The following is a 19797-nucleotide window of genomic DNA, read 5'->3' as shown; positions in this document are numbered from 1 at the left end:
TGTGCCTGGGGCGGGGGGGGGGGGGGGGGGGGGAGAGTTCAGGCCAATTTGCAGTGCAGTGCGGAGGGGTGGCCACTCAAGATGGCAGCCTGAAAGCAGGATTTCCTGGGAATCCCTATATTCCACACCATGCGTAAATTTGCAAGGCAAGGAACACTGAATTGCTGACCGTTTTACCCTCCCAGGGGGATCATAAACCGGTTGCAATTCAGTCCGGCGGGAGAACATAGGGCGCGATCATCCCGAAAGGGAACAATGTCCCCTGGCAAGCGCATTTAGCTGCGTCTTTCCTGACACTCACAGTGCCGAAAAACTCATGACTATTCAAAACAACTCACATTGAATAAGGAGCCTGAACAGGAGGCCGCACATAGCCCTGTTTTTTACAATAGGGAGCTAGGAGAACTCCCCATTGTAACGCAAGATCGGGAAGCCATTTTTAAATGGCATCCCGATCTCCGAGGCCTCAACAGAATCCCCGACCTTCCCCAGCCCGAAAGCAATATAGGAGGTTCCTGCCCCCCAACACCCGGCAACACTGGCTCGATCGCCGCAAACAATGCAGCTTGGCACTTTGGCAGCGCCAACCTGGCAGTACCACCTGGGCACATTGGCAGTGCCAAACTGGTACCCAGGTGGCACTGCCAGGGTGACACTGCCAGGGTACACGGGTGGCACCAGCAGTGCCAGGGTACTACCCTGCCCAAAGGGCAGTTGGGGTCTCCGATCCGCCTTTGAGACCTCCATGAGTGCCGTTCCATCTGGTCCCCGTTTGTGGGGACCAGTGCTAAACGCTGTTCGCCTGAGCTCACTGGGCTGAAGGGGTTGAATCCCAATGTCTCAGGTACCTCGGGAATCTGCACATTAGTGTGAGGCTTCATCTCAGGCCGGGTAGAATGCAGGAGCGGGTTCTCCCTGCTTTCAACGGCCGCGCTGTGCCAGGGCGAGCTGTGTTTTCGGCACTCAATGTTTAGGCTGGCAGGTGTCTGATGACTGAGTGTGGGAAACTGAAAAATGTTTTACCCTTGATCTCAGGCAGGCAGGGTGAGGGTGGCTCTAATGGAAGGCCTCTTCAGACAAGGGTATCCTCCTCTCAGGGGCCTGGAGGAAGTGGCCCCACCTCCCCACTTCACTGACCCAACCTACTCCCCCACACCATGAATGCCCCCCTCCCTCCCGACATCACCCGAGTATCCCTTCCTCTCTCCTCCCCCCCCCCCCCCCCCGGACAGCTGGCACTTGAGGTGCAGTCGCAGGACTTAGGTACCTGTTCTGGCCACTGCAGCACTGTGCGTGGAGGGGTTGGAGAGCTGTTGGTCAATCAGATTGGGCAACAGTGCTCCAATGCGGGATTTCCATCCACATGTGGATGAAAGTTGTGCCTGTTGCCAATCAATGCTCAATTGAGCGTAAAACAGCAGCGTTCTCCGTCAACTGTGAGGGTGGCAGGCGCCCGGCGCTTGGCACCCTGAAAGGTTAGGACATTGGGAAGAGCAAATGAACTGCTTTCATTGCACACCCTGTTCCACAGCAACCAACTCTGTCTCTCTCCATGACAACTACCTCAGGCTGAACTACATTGTTTGCTACCTTGGTGTCACATTTGACCCAGAGATGAGCTTCAAGACCAGATGTTCGTGCCATGACTAAAACTGCCTATTTTCACCAGCTTGTCCAGTGCGGGAGAGGAGACATAAATGATTTTCTCTGATGGGATGATTCAGAACAAAATGGCACGATTTTAAAATTTGAGTGGTGATCTCCGGAACCACTTCTTCATCCAAAGAGTAAACACTCTTTCTCAAAAATGGCTATTGTTGAGAACCCAGCTGAAGTTAAATGCTAGGCTATTCAAAATCCTCAAAGAGAAACTTGGAATGCCGGTTCCTAATAGTTTTTTTGTTGTTGCAATTTTGATAGAATGTGAGACCAGTGAAGGATGTTCCAGGCTCGTTGTAACAATTAAACCAAATAAATATTTATTAAACAGTAAAACACACAACAAAAAAGACAACTAAAACATATACTTAACTACACTAATGGCTATACACAATACATTTAACTTGACCCAGTTCCAAATCCCTCTACTTTCCTAACCTCAGAGCTAAGCCTCCCAAACAACGTCCCATAGGTCTTAAACTCTAAGCATAATCCAGCAATAGTTACCACACTTGAAGCCTGCATCTCTTGTGGGGTTGCTTCTGGCTTAGAATAGAGACAAAACGGTTGTTCGAACACATTTTCTCCAGCCGTTTGCTGGTGTGGAGTAAACACGGCTTCCTGTTGTGTGTGGCTGTGATTTTGGATCAGCTCTCTGAATAGGATGAACTCTGCCGCTGATATATTGCTTTTCCTTTTGATCTTTTATTATCTGAACGACCTGTCTTCGAGGTCCCTCTTAATGGCATTTCTTACATGAGCTCATCCTTTTAGAACGTAATTGTGAAATTCACCCTCATATTCTCTTTTGAGCTTTTACCATCTTTGCTTGAGCTCCAGAAAACCTATACCCTATTGTTACTCACTTCTCTTCAGTAAATACCTGCTTACAGTGTTGCTAGGATAAACCACATATCAAAGATCTCAGAATGTTATCATAACCTGTTGACACTATTGAGGCTAGGAGTCAATTTGAAAACGTCGAGGTTCAGATTGATGGTACTTTGTTAGGTATTGGCATCAAGGACAGGCGAAACGGTGGCATTATGTTACACAGGAGTCATGACCTCATTGAAAGGTGGAACAGGCTCCGCCAGCTGAATGGCAATCTGGAAGCAATGGGTCAGAACTGTTCAAACTCATTTTGTATGGAAGGTTATGGCCCAAATAGTCAGAACTTGATTTAGACCCAAGGGATAAAAGGGCATTGCTCTAATTAATTGGGTAAGCCAGTTCCCTAAAGGGCACATCTTAAGTGTTTGTGACAGTGAGATTTGAGGGTAGACTTGCTGGGTTCCTGCCTGCAGAAATGACCTGGTCCGCACAGAGAGCAGATCAGAAAATCACAGGAACACAGCTGCCACTTATGGTAACAGACCAACGACTTAACCATGCACTTTTGAAAATAAACTTGATTGTCAGGTCAGATAGTTTCCAGAAAAGGCAGCATTAAGACAAATGGTGCTATTTGTATATTCCGTTAAACACTGCAACCTCTACATACCCAAGAAGGGACCTTTAACGACATTAATAAGAGTAATAATAAAAATAGAACAGTTTATTCTCATGGATAAGTAATCTCTAGGTTATCTGCATGAGGTCCCTTGCCACAAGTGATTAGTGTGTTACAATCGACTGTACCTACAGGGAGTCCAACAGAAGGAAAACCAAACATTTTATCACCATGGTAACTAATCCATAAATCGGAGAGCGTCCTTTTATTTGATTCTAATATGGCTGGTCTAAGGGAAATTTGAAAATATTGCTGTAGTTTATTAGTGATTTTTGCAATGGTGGTGATATTTTACAACTTAAATTGGATTGTTAAAATGAAATAGATTGCAAGTTCACTGAGATCAGTATTTGTTTGGCTTTTCTTGTTAGCTACATTCAATTGCGGGCTATTAATATTTTTAGATTCGAAAGTAATCTCCTTAAAGTGTATTTGGTTTGTTCCAGGATATAAATGGAAAATGCTGGAAATGCTTAGGAACTCTGCCAGCACCTGTGGAGAGAGAAACAGCTTCAGATCTGTGGCCTGTTGAAAGGGATCTTTCTCGGGTTTGACAGTGTTCACGCTCAAGGACAAAACACAGATCTCCATTAGTTTGGATTCAGTCCTCAGCCTTGAACCTCCCGCTATTGTTTGACATCGACTGCCTGCTGGAAAAATACAGGTACCGTTCCCTCTGTTTGTTCTGTGTTGACTCTCACCCCCAACCTCCCCCTTAACCAATGTGGCAGGGTCAGTCTTACAGAGAATGACACACACACAAAGTTATGACACAGAAGGAGGCCACTCGGCACATTGAGCCCATGTCGGCTCCCCATGGAGCAATCCCACTTTATCCCCGTGGCACAGCAAAATTATTTCTTTCAAGTGACCAATTTCCTTTTGCCATCTTTGATTGTTTCCCTTCCACCACCCTCATAGGCAGCGGGTTCCACTCTACTACCTCACCATTAACATGCACTGAACATCGTAGCGTTGTGTATTTGTGCAATAGATGGGAATTAAATCAACAGATATTTGACATGAGTAATTGTAAGCGCAAGTACACTTTTAATATGATTAGTGGTAGAACTGTCATTCAACCTCTCTCGCACTGAATGTTAGCTATTACAAGTGTGAAGTTTCTTTCCTTCAGATTGTAAATTGTTTTCAGACTATATAAAAATGGTAAATGTTAAATTTAAGAAAAATATTTATTTTTAATTTCTGACTCTTTTTATCGCCTCTTTCTTAATCCAATCTTCCCTTTCCTCTCTCTGGCACTGCCCAAGAGGAGCGGGCAACCCACAAAGTAAACCCATGCAGGTATACCTGCGGTCTGGTGGGTGAGGTCCCTTCTGATGTGTTGGGTGTTCTGGATCACAAACAGGTCACCAACACTGGAAGTGGTGCAACTCTATTTTATTATAAGGTTAACTATATTAACATACTTGAACTGTGGGTAAATGCAATACCAGCTTTAACTGTTGCCCCTTGCCTAGTCCTAACCAGGTGATGCACTCAGCACTTGGTGAATGTTTGTGTTGCAGGCTGTGAGCTCTGTGCTCCGAGTTGGCTGCTACTAGAATGAGCGGGAACTCTCCTGTCCCCTGTCTTTATAGTGCGTGTGCTCTCACTGGTGATTGGCTGCAGTGTTGTGTATGCTGATTGGTCCCACTGCATGTCCATCAGTGTTTGTGTGTGTGCGTGTGAGTGTCTGCACCATAATATACCGGTGTATATTATGACATCCTCCACTTTTATATAAAGAACATGTGCCTGCGTGACAATAAATATCGTGTAGTGAATATACCTGACAATGTGTGTGTGTGTGTTATTTACATGACTATGTACATGAGGCTAATCTATTTACACGGGAAGGTGCCTGGTACAGAGAAATAGGGAGTCACAGCAACAACGAAATGAACATTATATACAAACTACTGGAACGATGAAACAGGATAACAGAACAGATCAAAGAGTCCAACATTATAAAACTCATAAGTCAAGTCTCTGAGGTGGGCGATGAATTCTGGTTGACTGCCTCAAGGGTGGATCAGGAGCCACCGGCTGAGGAACGGGCTGGGCCACGGCAGAGTGAGGAGGATGCGGAGTGTTCGGAATCTCTACATAGTCCAGGTTGGGGACAACAGGAGGGCGTGGCACTGGTGGAGGATCATGTAGCGAGCATGGAACGAGACGAAGGGCACGCCGATTGCAGGGGCGAATGGAACATCTGGCAGACGAACCAGGAACCAGGACTTGCCGAAGAACCACAGCAGTTGCAGACCAGCCACCCTCTGGAAGATGGATGCGGACGTTGTCATCCGGCGTCCGAGCAGGGAGATCAGTCGCCCGAGCGTCATGTGCCGCATTGTGTTGTGCACGAGACTGTTGCATCCGCTGAAGGACCGGAACGTGGTCGAGGTCTGGGACGTGAATGGACGGCACCGTGGTCCTGAGGGTGCGACCCATGAGCAGCTGGGCTGACGACAGGCCCATGGAGAGTGGGGCCGAACGATAGGCCAGCAAGGTGAGGTAGAAGTCGGATCCTGCATCGGCAGCCTTGCAGAGGAGCTGTTTGACGATGTGGACGCCCTTTTCCGCTTTGCCATTGGATTGGGGGTACAGGGGACTGGATGTCACATGCACAAAGTTGTACCTGCTGGCAAAGTTGGACCGTTCCTGGCTTGTGTAGCAGGGGCCATTGTCCGACATCACAGTGAGTGGGATGCCGTGACGAGCAAAGGTCTCCTTGCAGGCACGGATGACCGCCGATGATGTGATGTCATGCAGGCGTACCACCTCCGGGTAGTTTGAAAAGTAGTCGACAATCAGAACATAGTCCCTGCCGAGCGCATGGAACAGGTCAACGCCTACCTTAGACCAAGGGGACGTGACCAACTCACGGAGCTGTAGGGTCTCACGTGGTTGGGCCGGCTGGAACCGCTGACAGGTGGGGCAGTTGAGCACTGTGTTGGCGATGTCCTCATTGATGCCGGGCCAGTACACAGCCTCTCGGGCCCTCCGTCGGCACTTCTCCACACCAAGATGGCCCTCGTGTAGCTGTTCCAAAATGAGCTGGCGCATGCTGTGCAGGATCACGAGGCGCTCCAGCTTCAGGAGGACACCATCGACTACTGCCAGATCGTCTCTGATATTGTAGAACTGCGGGCATTGGCCCTTGACCCACCCGTCCGTCATGTGGCACATGACAGGGGGTCAGCCGCAGTCTCGCGGCGAATGTGGATAAAGCGTTCATTCGTGGCCGGCAGATTGGAGGCCGTGAAGGCCACATGGGCGTCAACCTGGCAGACAAACACCTCTGGGTCACACGGGGTGTTGACTGCCGTGGACAGAGCATCGTCTATGATCAGGTCCTTGCCCAGGGTGTATAGGAGCTGGAAATCGTACCGCCGGAGTTTAAGCAGAATGCGCTGGAGGCGAGGGGTCATATCATTCAGGTCTTTTTGTATAATGTTGACCAGCGGGCGATGGTCGGTGTCGACAGTGAATTGGGGGAGGCCGTACATGTAATCATGAAATTTGTCGACACCAGTCAACAGGCCCAGGCACTCCTTTTCGATCTTCGCGTAGCTCTGTTCCGTGGCGGTCATGGCACGTGACGCATATGCAACGGGGGCCCATGATGAGCACCGCCCCAATGCCGGATTAGCTGGCAGCCGTCAAAATTTTTGTTTCCTTCGTGAGATCAAAAAATACCAATACCGGGGCCGTGGTAAGCTTGGTCTTAAGCTCCTCCCATTCGTGCTCGTGGGCGGGAAGCCATTGGAAGTCTGTTGTCTTCCTGACCAGGTTCCGGAGAGCTGTGGTATGGGAGGCGAGGTTGGGGATGAACTTCCCCAGGAAGTTGACCATGCCCAAAAATCGGAGGACTGCGTTCTTATCCGCTGGCTCCTGCATGGCCGTGATGGCTGCCACCTTGTCTGCATTCGGCCGCACACCCAACCGGGAGATGTGGTCCCCTAGGAGCTTGAGTTCCGTCTGGCCGAAGGAACATTTGGCTCAGTTGAGGTGAAGGCCTTGGTCCCGTATTCGTTTGAAAATGTGCTGGAGGCGACTGATATGCTCCTGCGGGGTGGTGGACCAAATTATGATGTCGTCAACATAGACGCGCACATCCTCAATGCCCTCCATCATTTGCTCCATGATCCGGTGGAATACTTCTGATGCCGATATAATCCCAAATGGTATCCTGTTGTAGCCGTATCTGCCAAACGGGGTATTAAAGGTGCACAGCTTTCTGCTGGACCTGTCCATTTGAATTTGCCAGAATCCTTTCGAGGCGTCAGGTTTGGTGAAGAGCTTGGCCCGAGCCATCTCGCATGTGATCTCCTCGCGCTTGGGGATAGGGTAATGCTCCCTCATTATGTTGCGATTCAGATCCTTTGGGTCAATGCAGATCCAGAGCTCGCCGGAAGGCTTCTTTACGCACACCATGGAACTGACCCAGTCGGTTGGTTCCGTCACTCTGGAGAGCACTCCTTGGTCCTGGAGGTCCAGCAGCTGCTGCTTGAGGCGGTCCTTGAGGGGTGCTGGGACTCTGCGAGGTGCATGAACCACAGGTGTGGCGTCTTGTTGAGCAGGATTTTGTAAGTGTATGGAAGCGTGCCCATGCCTTCGAAAACGTCGCGGTGCTGGTCGATGATAGCATTGAGTTGCGCCCTGAAGTCCGCATCCTGGAAGGCAGACGTGTCCTCTGGAGAGAGAGTGCATTCGTTGAACGAGGTATAGGAGTTTGCACGCCTGTGCGCCTAGCAGAGAGTCCTTCGAGGAGCCCATGATCTCGAAGGGAAGGATGGCTTTTTGCGAGTTGTGCGTCACTTCGAGTTGGCATGAGCCGGTAGCAGGAATGACGTTGCCGTTGTTGTCCAATAGTTGGCAGGTCGACGGAAGAATGGTTGGTTTAAACCCAAGGGTCTGAAAGGCTGACCACGCTAGGAGGTTAGCGGAAGCACCAGTGTCCAGGCGAATCGTATCTAGGATCGGTTGACCGTCAGGGTGGCACACCACTCGTCGTCTGGATCAATGCTGTGCACCAACAGCGGCTGGTGGTTTTGATTCGGGGACAGCCTGTTCTTTGTTATAACAGCGACTCGAAAAGGCTCCCTCGGGTCCTCGGTGTCACTGATCTGCGGGAAGTCGGAATCGGACTTGGTGAACGTGGGTTGAATACCCGAACGTTTCTGCGAGGCTGGCTGAAGCGATGCGACTTGGCAGGCTGAGCTGCTCGACAGCAGGCAGCATAGTGGCCACATCTGCCACATCGTAGGCATTGTTGCGATTTTGCAGGACATTGCCGCTTTAAATGGGCGGAGACACAGTTGCCGCATGTCGTGACGTCAGTACGCTCGTTGCGCCACCGCGCATGCGTGGTGCGGTCCTGCGTGGTGCGTGCCTGCGCATCACGTTCCTCCACGTCACCGTCTCCTCGTTTGGCGCGTACAAGCACAGGAGACCGCGAAAAGCGTGCAAAATGGCCGCCCTCATCCAGGCTGCAGCCTTGGAGGTGTTCAATTGTTTGGACCCATTCCGCCTCGTGGGGACCTTGCCGTGCAGTTTCAGCCGCCTGTATGTGGGAGTACCGGCTGGGGGCATTTTCATGCAGGACACAGGTCTCGATGGCAATCGCTAGGGGGAGTTGCTTAATTTTGGGGAGATGCTGATGCAGAGGGTCCGACAGAACACCAACTACGATCTGGTCGCGTATCATGGAGTCGGAGGTGGGCCCGTAGCCGCAGGACTGCACGAGGATGCGGAGACGTGTTAAAAAGGATTGGAAAGGCTCGTCCTTACCCTGAAAGCGCTGCTGGAACAGGTATCTTTCAAAGCTTTCTTTGACCTCTATGCTGAAGTGGACATCGAATTTGAGGAGAACCGTCTTGTACTTTGTCTTGTCCTCGTCGTCTGCGAATGTGAGGGAGTTGAAGATGAGGATGGCGTGTTGCCCGGCCGTGGAGAGGAGCAGAGCAATCTTCCTGGTGTCCGAGGCATTATCCCTGTCCGTGGATCAAGGAAGAGCTGGAAGCACTGTTTAAATTCTTCCAACTGACCCCGAGATTGCCGGCGATTGGGAGTGGCAGCGGCGGGTTGATGTTCTCCATACATCAGGATGCCGGAATGCTGATTAGTTGCAGGTGGGTCTCAGAGGTGCTAGTATGCAACCACTCCTTGTACCATGATGTGTTGGGTGTTGTGGATCACAAACAGGTCACCAACACTGGAAGTGGTGCAACTCTATTTTATTATAAGGCTAACTATATTAACATACTTGAACTGTGGGTAAATGCAATACCAGCTTTAACTGTTGACCCTTGCCTAGTCCTAACCAAGTGATGCACTCAGCACATGGTGAATGTCTTTGTTGCAGGCTGTGAGCTCTGTGCTCCGAGCTGGCTGCTACTAGAATGAGCGGGAACTCTCCTGTCCCCTGTCTTTATAGTGCGTGTGCTCTCACTGGTGATTGGCTGCAGTGTTGTGTATGCTGATTGGTCCCACTGCATGTCCATCAGTGTTTGTGTGTGTGCGTGTGAGTGTCTGCACCATAATATACCGGTGTATATTATGACATCCTCCACTTTTATATAAAGAACATGTGCCTGCGTGACAATAAATATCGTGTCGTGAATATACCTGACAATGTGTGTGTGTGTGTTATTTACATGACTATGTACATGAGGCTAATCTATTTACACGGGAAGGTGCCTGGTACAGAGAAATAGGGAGTCACAGCAACAAGAAATGAACATTATATACAAACTACTGGAACGATGAAACAGGATAACAGAACAGATCAAAGAGTCCAACATTGTAAAACCCATAAGTCAAGTCTCTGAGGTGGGCGATGAATTCTGGTTGACTGCCTCAAGGGTGGATCAGGAGCCACCGGCTGAGGAACGGGCTGGGCCACGGCAGAGTGAGGAGGATGCAGAGTGTTCGGAATCTCTACATAGTCCAGGTTGGGGACAACAGGAGGGCGTGGCACTGGTGGAGGATCATGTAGCGAGCATGGAACGAGACGAAGGGCACGCCGATTGCAGGGGCGAATGGAACATCTGGCAGACGAACCAGGAACCAGGACTTGCCGAAGAACCACAGCAGTTGCAGACCAGCCACCCTCTGGAAGATGGATGCGGACGTTGTCATCCGGCGTCCGAGCAGGGAGATCAGTCGCCCGAGCGTCATGTGCCGCATTGTGTTGTGCACGAGACTGTTGCATCCGCTGAAGGACCGGAACGTGGTCGAGGTCTGGGACGTGAATGGACGGCACCGTGGTCCTGAGGGTGCGACCCATGAGCAGCTGGGCTGACGACAGGCCCATGGAGAGTGGGGCCGAACGATAGGCCAGAAAGGTGAGGTAGAAGTCGGATCCTGCATCGGCAGCCTTGCAGAGGAGCTGTTTGACGATGTGGACGCCCTTTTCCGCTTTGCCGTTGGATTGGGGGTGCAGGGGACTGGATGTCACATGCACAAAGTTGTACCTGCTGGCAAAGTTGGACCATTCCTGGCTTGCGAAGCAGGGGCCATTGTCCGACATCACAGTGAGTGGGATGCCGTGACGAGCAAAGGTCTCCTTGCAGGCACGGATGACCGCCGATGATGTGATGTCATGCAGGCGTACGACCTCCGGGTAGTTTGAAAAATAGTCTACAATCAGAACATAGTCCCTGCCGAGCGCATGGAACAGGTCAACGCCTACCTTAGACCAAGGGGACGTGACCAACTCACGGAGCTGTAGGGTCTCACGTGGTTGGGCCGGCTGGAACCGCTGACAGGTGGGGCAGTTGAGCACTGTGTTGGCGATGTCCTCATTGATGCCGGGCCAGTACACAGCCTCTCGGGCCCTCCGTCGGCACTTCTCCACACCAAGATGGCCCTCGTGTAGCTGTTCCAAAATGAGCTGGCGCATGCTGTGCAGGATCACGAGGCGCTCCAGCTTCAGGAGGACACCATCGACTACTGCCAGATCGTCTCTGATATTGTAGAACTGCGGGCATTGGCCCTTGACCCACCCGTCCGTCATGTGGCGCATGACAGGGGTCAGCCGCAGTCTCGCGGCGAATGTGGATAAAGCGTTCATTCGTGGCCGGCAGATTGGAGGCCGTGAAGGCCACATGGGCGTCAACCTGGCAGACAAACACCTCTGGGTCACACGGGGTGTTGACTGCCGTGGACAGAGCATCGTCTATGATCAGGTCCTTGCCCAGGGTGTATAGGAGCTGGAAATCGTACCGCCGGAGTTTAAGCAGAATGCGCTGGAGGCGAGGGGTCATATCATTCAGGTCTTTTTGTATAATGTTGACCAGCGGGCGATGGTCGGTGTCGACAGTGAATTGGGGGAGGCCGTACATGTAATCATGAAATTTGTCGACCCCAGTCAACAGGCCCAGGCACTCCTTTTCGATCTTCGCGTAGCTCTGTTCCGTGGCGGTCATGGCACGTGACGCATATGCAACGGGGGCCCATGATGAGCACCGCCCCAATGCCGGATTAGCTGGCAGCCGTCAAAATTTTTGTTTCCTTCGTGAGATCAAAAAATACCAATACCGGGGCCGTGGTAAGCTTGGTCTTAAGCTCCTCCCATTCGTGCTCGTGGGCGGGAAGCCATTGGAAGTCTGTTGTCTTCCTGACCAGGTTCCGGAGAGCTGTGGTATGGGAGGCGAGGTTGGGGATGAACTTCCCCAGGAAGTTGACCATGCCCAAAAATCGGAGGACTGCGTTCTTATCCGCTGGCTTCTGCATGGCCGTGATGGCTGCCACCTTGTCTGCATTCGGCCGCACACCCAACCGGGAGATGTGGTCCCCTAGGAGCTTGAGTTCCGTCTGGCCGAAGGAACATTTGGCTCAGTTGAGGTGCAGTTTCAGCCGCCTGTATGTGGGAGTACCGGCTGGGGGCATTTTCATGCAGGACACAGGTCTCGATGGCAATCGCTAGGGGGAGTTGCTTAATTTTGGGGAGATGCTGATGCAGAGGGTCTGACAGAACACCAACTACGATCTGGTCGCGTATCATGGAGTCGGAGGTGGGCCCGTAGCCGCAGGACTGCACAAGGATGCGGAGATGTGTTAAAAAGGATTGGAAAGGCTCGTCCTTACCCTGAAAGCGCTGCTGGAACAGGTATCTTTCAAAGCTTTCGTTGACCTCTATGCTGAAGTGGATATCGAATTTGAGGAGAACCGTCTTGTACTTTGTCTTGTCCTCGCCGTCTGCGAATGTGAGGGAGTTGAAGATGTGGATGGCGTGTTGCCCGGCCGTGGAGAGGAGCAGAGCAATCTTCCTGGTGTCCGAGGCATTATCCCTGTCCGTGGATCAAGGAAGAGCTGGAAGCACTGTTTAAATTCTTCCAACTGACCCCGAGATTGCCGGCGATTGGGAGTGGCAGCGGCGGGTTGATGTTCTCCATACATCAGGATGCCGGAATGCTGATTAGTTGCAGGTGGGTCTCAGAGGTGCTAGTATGCAACCACTCCTTGTACCATGATGTGTTGGGTGTTGTGGATCACAAACAGGTCACCAACACTGGAAGTGGTGCAACTCTATTTTATTATAAGGCTAACTATATTAACGTACTTGAACTGTGGGTAAATGCAATACCAGCTTTAACTGTTGACCCTTGCCTAGTCCTAACCAGGTGATGCACTCAGCACATGGTGAATGTCTTTGTTGCAGGCTGTGAGCTCTGTGCTCCGAGCTGGCTGCTACTCGAATGAGCGGGAACTCTCCTGTCCCCTGTCTTTATAGTGCGTGTGCTCTCACTGGTGATTGGCTGAGGTGTTGTGTATGCTGATTGGTCCTAATGCATGTCCATCAGTGTGTGTGTGTGTCTGCACCATGATATACTGGTGTATATTATGACTCCTTTTACTTGGACAACCGGACACTCGCTGGAGGCATGGGGCACCCATTGGTGAAGACCCTTCGCTTGCCCTACATTCTAACTCCATCTACCTGTTCCAGGGGCCTCCCTGCCTATTCCTGGTAGACAGATCCCATTTACCTTATTCCCAGGACTCCATGGCTGACCATTTTCCTCAGCCGCACTGCGGAACCAATAGGTGCCGCTGCTGGAAAACTGGGACCCTTTGATTGGCCGACAGCTCTCGGCAACGCGCTATCCACCCCGGATCCACACGAGGATTTTCAGACTGTGGGAAACTAAGTGCCCAATCGGGAGTCAATCCCATTGGGCCTCCCCAAAATGGTTGCAGCACGGTTGCCGCCTGTTTTCTGCCAGTAGACGGGCACATCACTCCCAAGCCACCGGTGCGACCATTGTTTCCCTTCCTGTTTCTCACTTGACATTTTATTCGCGTCCTTTAATTCACCATCTGCTGATTGTTTCCCAACACGAAAATCTATTTGTTTAAAGAGCACTCCCTCTGTCGGTTGTCCTATTTAGTCAGGCCCCAGATATCCTTATTCCCTCCCATTTGTTGCCCATTTCGAATTGCCTTTGAAAAGCTGCTGGTGAGCTGCTTTCTTGAACCGCCACACTCCATGTGGTGTAGGTACACCCACTGTGCTGTTAGGGAGGGAGGTCCAGAATTCCCACGCAGCAACAGCAAAGGAATGGTGATATATTTCCAAGTCAGGACGGTGGGTGTCTTGGAGGCTGTTGTGTTCCCAAGTGTCTGCTGCCCTAGTCCTTCTGGACAGTCGTGGTCGTGGGTTTGGAAGGTGCTATCTGACGATACTTGGTAAGTCTCTGCAGTGCATCTTGTAGATGGTATACACAGCTGCCACTGTGAGTTGGCAGTGGAGGGCGTCAATGTTTGTGGATGGATTCCCTCCAAGAGGTGAGTCACTTGCTGCAGGATTTCTAGCTTCTGACCTTCTATTGTAGCCATGATGTTTATATGGCTAGTCCAGTTTAATTTTCGGGTCAATGGTAAATCCCAGGATGCTGACAGTGTTGGATTCTCTGACGGTGATGTCATTGAATATCAATGGGCGATGGTTAGATTCTCTCTTGTTGAAGATGGACATTGACTGGCACTTGTGTGGCACAAATGTTACTTGCCACTTGTCAGCCCAAACCTGAATGTTTTCCGTGTCTTGTGGACACGGAGATCTAATAGAAACTTACAAGATAATGAATGGCTTAGATAGGGTGGATGTAGGGAAGTTGTTTCCATTAACAGGGGAGACTAGGACCCGGGGGCACAGCCTTAGAATAAAAGGGAGTCACTTTAGAACAGAGATGAGGAGACATTTCTTCAGCCAGAGAGTGGTGGGTCTGTGGAATTCATTGCCACAGAGGGCGGTGGAGGCCGGGACGTTGAGTGTCTTTAAGACAGAAGTTGATAAATTCTTGATTTCTCGAGGAATTAAGGGCTACGGAGAGAGAGCGGGCAAATGGAGTTGAAATCAGCCATGATTGAATGGTGGAGTGGACTCAATGGGCCGAATGGCCTTACTTCCACTCCTATGTCTTATGGTCTTATGGTCTTATGGACATGAGCTGCTTCAGAATCTGAGGTGTTGTGATCATGCAATCATCAGAAACATCCCACTTCTGACCTCCACAAGAGGGAGATGGTCCTTAGTCGAAGGGATGCACCCCCCCTGCCCCTCCCCCAAGCCACATAAGGGTGCTTGGAAATTTGACATGGCATGCCCAGAGCGGAACATCCTTTGGGACAGGCTTTCCTGCAGATATTGGATCAATGGGAAGCTCCGGAAATTAAGGAAGTGCCTCGATGTGGTCACTCAAAGTTACTACTGAGTGAAGAAATGCAAACCATTAGAAGCTAGGAGCAACATTGCACTGTTTGCTTAAGGACTGTAATTCCATGGAGAGTGTGAAGGGGAAACAATGTTTTTGTGGTTTAAAGTATAAGTTGCCTAAGAAAATAGTATTTAGCCATTTGTTGCTGTGAAAGTCTTAAAATGTGAAATCATGACATGTCATTCTTTGAACTACTAACTAGAAATTCACATTTCATTTTAAAAGTTAGCAGTCTCCATGACGATCGTATCGCTTATTGGTGACCAGTTAATATGAGGGAATGCCGTCTCACTTACTGAAAAATAAACGATTAGCTATTAAGCTAATAGACACCAGGCTTTTAATTTTGAATATGGTTAGTTTAAGTATCTTTGTCATGAGTTTTATTAAAATGTACTGGCCTCTTAAGCTCTGCATATTTTAGTTTCCAATCAGGATATTAAGTGGGATTTTCATTGGAATTTTTCTCTTCAACTATTTCAGAATTAATTTAATGCAGTACATTTTACTGGTTATTCTACAAATAGAATCGTAATAGACTTCAGCTGTGCTGCATCAGGGAAATTATTGCCAATAGTAAAGTATCAGGCAAGAAAGTGTGAAAGTACCTTCCTGGTCCTTTGTTCGTACTTTTATGCTTGTAGACAGTGGGACTGCACTGGATAACCATGGCTACAAGGTTCCCTTCAGTTGCAGCAGCAGGTATAAAGTGGAAATGACTCTTGATGCGATCGTACAAACGCTTTGATCCATTTGTATCTCATTTATCATAGAATTTTTACAGTGCAGGAGTAGGCCATTCGGCCCATCGAGTCTGCTCTTGGAAAGAGCACTCTACCCAAGGTCAACACCTCCACCCTATCCCCATAACCCCACCCAACACTAAGGGCAATTTTGGACACTAAAGGCAATTTATCATGGCCAATCCACCTAACCTGCACATCTTTAGACTGTGGGAGGAAACCGGTGCACCCGGAGGAAACCCACGCAGACACGGGGAGGACGTACAGACTCCGCACAGACAGTGACCCAAGCCGGAATCGAACCTGGGACCCTGGAGCTGTGAAGCAATTGTGCTATCCACAGTGCTACCATGCTGCCCCCTTCTCTCTCTGCTACTTACACTATATCCCCCCATTAATATATCAACTGGAGGAATCTGGTGTGCTTCTGCTCAAGTGTTTAGCAAACATTTAAAGCACTGAAGGAGGACATTCTGGAGGGCATGTGGCTCAGTGGTTAGCACTGGGACTGCGGCGCTGAGGACCCGGGATTGAATCCTGGCCCTAGGTCACTGGCCGTGTGGAGTTTGCACAGTCTCTCCATGTCTGCGTGGGTTTCACCCCCAAAGATGTGCAGGTTAGGTGGATTGGCCGTGCTAAATTGCCCCCTAATTGGAAAAAGAAAAATAATTGGGTACTCTGAAGGGGAACATTCAGCCCATTGGGCCTGTGCCAGCCCTCTACAAGGGCAACTCGGCTAGTCTCACTAGCCCCACCGCACCCCGCACCCCCCCACTGCCAGCTATCTGGCACCCCCCCCCCCCACTGCCAGCTATCTGCAACAAGTTTTTTTCTCTTGGTTGTTTATCCAATTCCCTTTTAAAAGCCACAATTGAGTCTGCCTCGACTACACTTTCAGGCAGTGCCTTCCAGATCCTAATCGCTCACTGCGTAAAAAGAGAGGGTCACCTAATTTTAAGCATGATAGCAATGTTAACATTTTGTCTACCCTGATACGGGTATCGAATAGTCTTTCAAACAATATTCTTCTGTCTTGACAGTTCACGTACGTTTCTTTAACCATTTAGGTATCAGAGGGACAATCTTTCTTTGCTTTGTGTCGAGGGAACACTTATTTCCTGCCGAAAGAAATGTCAGGAAAGAGGAGGGAGGAACAGTTGGATTCCTGTGATACCAGGGGCGAAATTCTCCTACCCGCCCCGCCACATTTCTGCGCCGACCGGCCGGCGGGAGTCTCCGTAACACCGGCCGGTCAATGGGGTTTCCCATTGTGGGGCAGCCCCACGCCGTCGGGAAACCCCCGGGCGCCGGCAGAACGGAGACTCCCGCCGGCGGAGAATGACGCCCCAGATTTTAACCAATTGATCCAGGTGGGAGCATGCAGCCAAAGTTAAAATGGTTTCTGAAAGTTTACTGCCTTCTTCCCAATTGACTCCAACCCTTAACTGGTTCGCTTTATTTCAACGTGGTCAAAGAGCTGTTCAAGTCGTGTGTGATAGCTGTGTTTAGATATGGATATTTGAGTCCTTCAATATCATTAGGATTTCAAACATATTTTAACTGATAACTGGGTAGGGAGTCTGCCAAGTAAATTCTACTGAATTGAACTTATATTCTGCAAGTAGATAGTATAAAGAAAGGATTTGCATTTATCTGGCAACTTTCACATTCACAGAATGTCCTAAAGTGCTTTGCAGCCATTGTGCTTGATGGATATATTGGACCAGGACAATAGGGATAGGTCCCCTGCTCTTCTTGAATATACTGCCGTGGGATCTTTACATTCATCTGAGATTACAGGCAGGGTAACAGCTCTATCTGAAATATGGCACCTCTGTGATGACCTGTAACACTGAAGCTGCACAAAAGGGCTAATGATAATCATATCTATAAAACGCAATAAGGAAAAAAATGTAATTTCTTTCAACAGGGAGTGGAATCTGTAATTATTTGTAACAAGCTTTGAAAAGGATTTACCTTTGATCAGTTTTAAAGGGAACAATTGTGATTTTCTTGGATAATGAGAAATGTTTGTTCATGCAAACTGACGAACCTTGACCTGGAAGCACTACCAACAGGCAGTAAGTTATGATACAGATGACATGTCGCCAGGCATAAAGGAGAGCTACAAGCAGAAGAGCTGGAGGGTGAAGGCCCAGAGCCAGCCACAAAGAAAAAGAAATTAAAATCATAAAGAAGAACAGAGAGATTTCTTGTGAAGAGAAGAAGCTAATTATTCTCAAGAACAGGTACGTTTTTCTGTCTGGGGGAAAAGATGGCAGCAGCAGTTGGAGGCCATGGGCGAGCTGGTTAAAAAGGCCTAGAATCTGAAAAATTGTGAGAATAGCTCCGAGACACTGAAGGACAAAGGGCGGGATTCTTTCAGCCCGATACTGGGCCCAGAGAATCCCCGTGACCGGCGCGAATCGCGCCACGCAGCCCCGACACCGGCACGCAATTCGCCGCAGAGCAGAGAATCAACACCATTGGCACCGGCGTGGTTGGCGCGGCGCCGGTTGGGGGCCACTCTACACTGTCGGCCTGCCGATTCTTGGCCCCGGATGGAGCGAGCGGCCGTCGTAAAAACGCCGAGTCCCGCCGGCTGAGAGCAGGTGTGGACGGCCTGTGGGGAGGGAGAGGGGTTCCGACCCCAGGGGTGACTCCAATGTGGCCTGGCCCACGATCGGGGCCCACTAATCGGCGGGCCGGCGTCTCTGGCTGGGGGCCTCCTTTCTTCCGTGCCGGCCCCTGTAGTCCTGCGCCATGTTGCGTCGGGGCCGGCCCATTGAAGGAAGCCCCTGCGCATGCGCGTGTTGGCGTTGGTGTCGCTGCGCATGCACGGATCTTGCGGCGCCCAGGTGATGCTGGGATCAGCAGCTGGAGCGGCGTGAACCGCTCCAGTGCCGTGCTGGCCCCCTGTAGGGGCCAGAATTGCTGATCCTGAGGCGGCGTTGACACCATCGAGAAACGCGACGGCGTTTCCGACGGCGTCAACACTTAGCCTCAGGATCACAGAATCCTGCCCTCGGTGTTTTCCCAGAGCGGTCAAACTAAGAGCTGGGGTGTTATTGATTGATCAGTTGGAAAGGAACACTGGAAAGTGACCACTAAGACTGTCATAACCTGAGGGAGAGAGACTTCGCAGTTGTGTGCTTTGCTAATGATAATCATATCCATAAAACTCAGAAATAAAAGCTGTTCTTGGATAAAACTCCTGACCTTCTTTACATGAATAAAGGACCCCATCGAGTGGAACTCTGTCGCTATGTAATGCCACATTTGCATGGTGAGTGATGCTGCGGTTATGGTTGTGTATCTTTGTTGCAGCAACTATTTTAAGTGAAATGTACCTTTTTAATTCAAGTTCATTTGAATATTCATGTTTAATTTGCATTGGTTCAGATTCATGTTTAAGTAAAACTAAAAAAATGGAATCTTGTTGGTAAGCCCTTAATTTGGGGGAGGGCAGGGGGGGGGCGTCATTCAGTAAATTTGGTTCTTTTAGTTTACATTCCCTACCAGAGATAATAACACCTGCAAACAATGCTACGTCCCCTCGGTTCGGCACTGAAGTACGAACGTTGATGCTTGTACTCAAGTACTGGAGTGGGATTTGAACCTAGATTCTTCTGGCTTTACTTTCTTGAGATTTGCTTTGTGGGGCCATGAGGAGCGGGAATGTTACTCTGAGAACTCTTGGGGCACGTCTGGACCTTTGCTGCACTCCCCTTTCCCACCAGCGACACCAACAGTTATTGGACTGTATTTCCTGCCAAAGGCTCACTCAGGTTGGAGGATCCAGCGGCAAACCTTCGAAGCTTCAGCAGAATGTGTATCAAACCTGGATTCCATCTGGTTAGCATTTGGCTTCTCGAGGCATGATCATTACCACTGGTGTAGCAACGATTGACTTTGCTCTCCCCATTTCCAAACATTGGAAAGAAACGAGGGAACAGGAGTACGCCAGATCTTTCCAAAAACCTAAACCCAATATTGAGATTAGGTGCAGTGCTCCTCAGGGGCATTCTGCCTGACATAACTCCAGTTGGGGAAGGAAAGGAAAAATCTGTCTTTAAAGACAGAACTTCTTTCTTAAACCGCCCCCTTTCTCTCCTCTCTTTCCTCCTTTAAGACACTCCTTAAAACCTATCTC

General features: G+C 49.9%; 1 long non-coding RNA gene across 1 annotated transcript in view; it reads left to right on the top strand.

The window, feature by feature from the left end:
- The first annotated feature begins 3485 nt into the window (after positions 1 to 3485).
- LOC140391366 (uncharacterized) overlaps positions 3486 to 19797 on the top strand; it is a 39439-nt gene continuing 23127 nt past the window's right edge. Inside the window, exon 1 of the long non-coding RNA XR_011935010.1 lies at positions 3486 to 3836. This is a non-coding gene — a long non-coding RNA (uncharacterized lncRNA). The remainder of the gene's footprint in view (positions 3837 to 19797) is intronic.

Source organism: Scyliorhinus torazame, chromosome 15 (genome assembly GCF_047496885.1).
Source record: "Scyliorhinus torazame isolate Kashiwa2021f chromosome 15, sScyTor2.1, whole genome shotgun sequence".
Taxonomy (NCBI): domain Eukaryota; kingdom Metazoa; phylum Chordata; class Chondrichthyes; order Carcharhiniformes; family Scyliorhinidae; genus Scyliorhinus; species Scyliorhinus torazame.
This window is presented reverse-complemented; position numbering and strand designations above follow the sequence as displayed.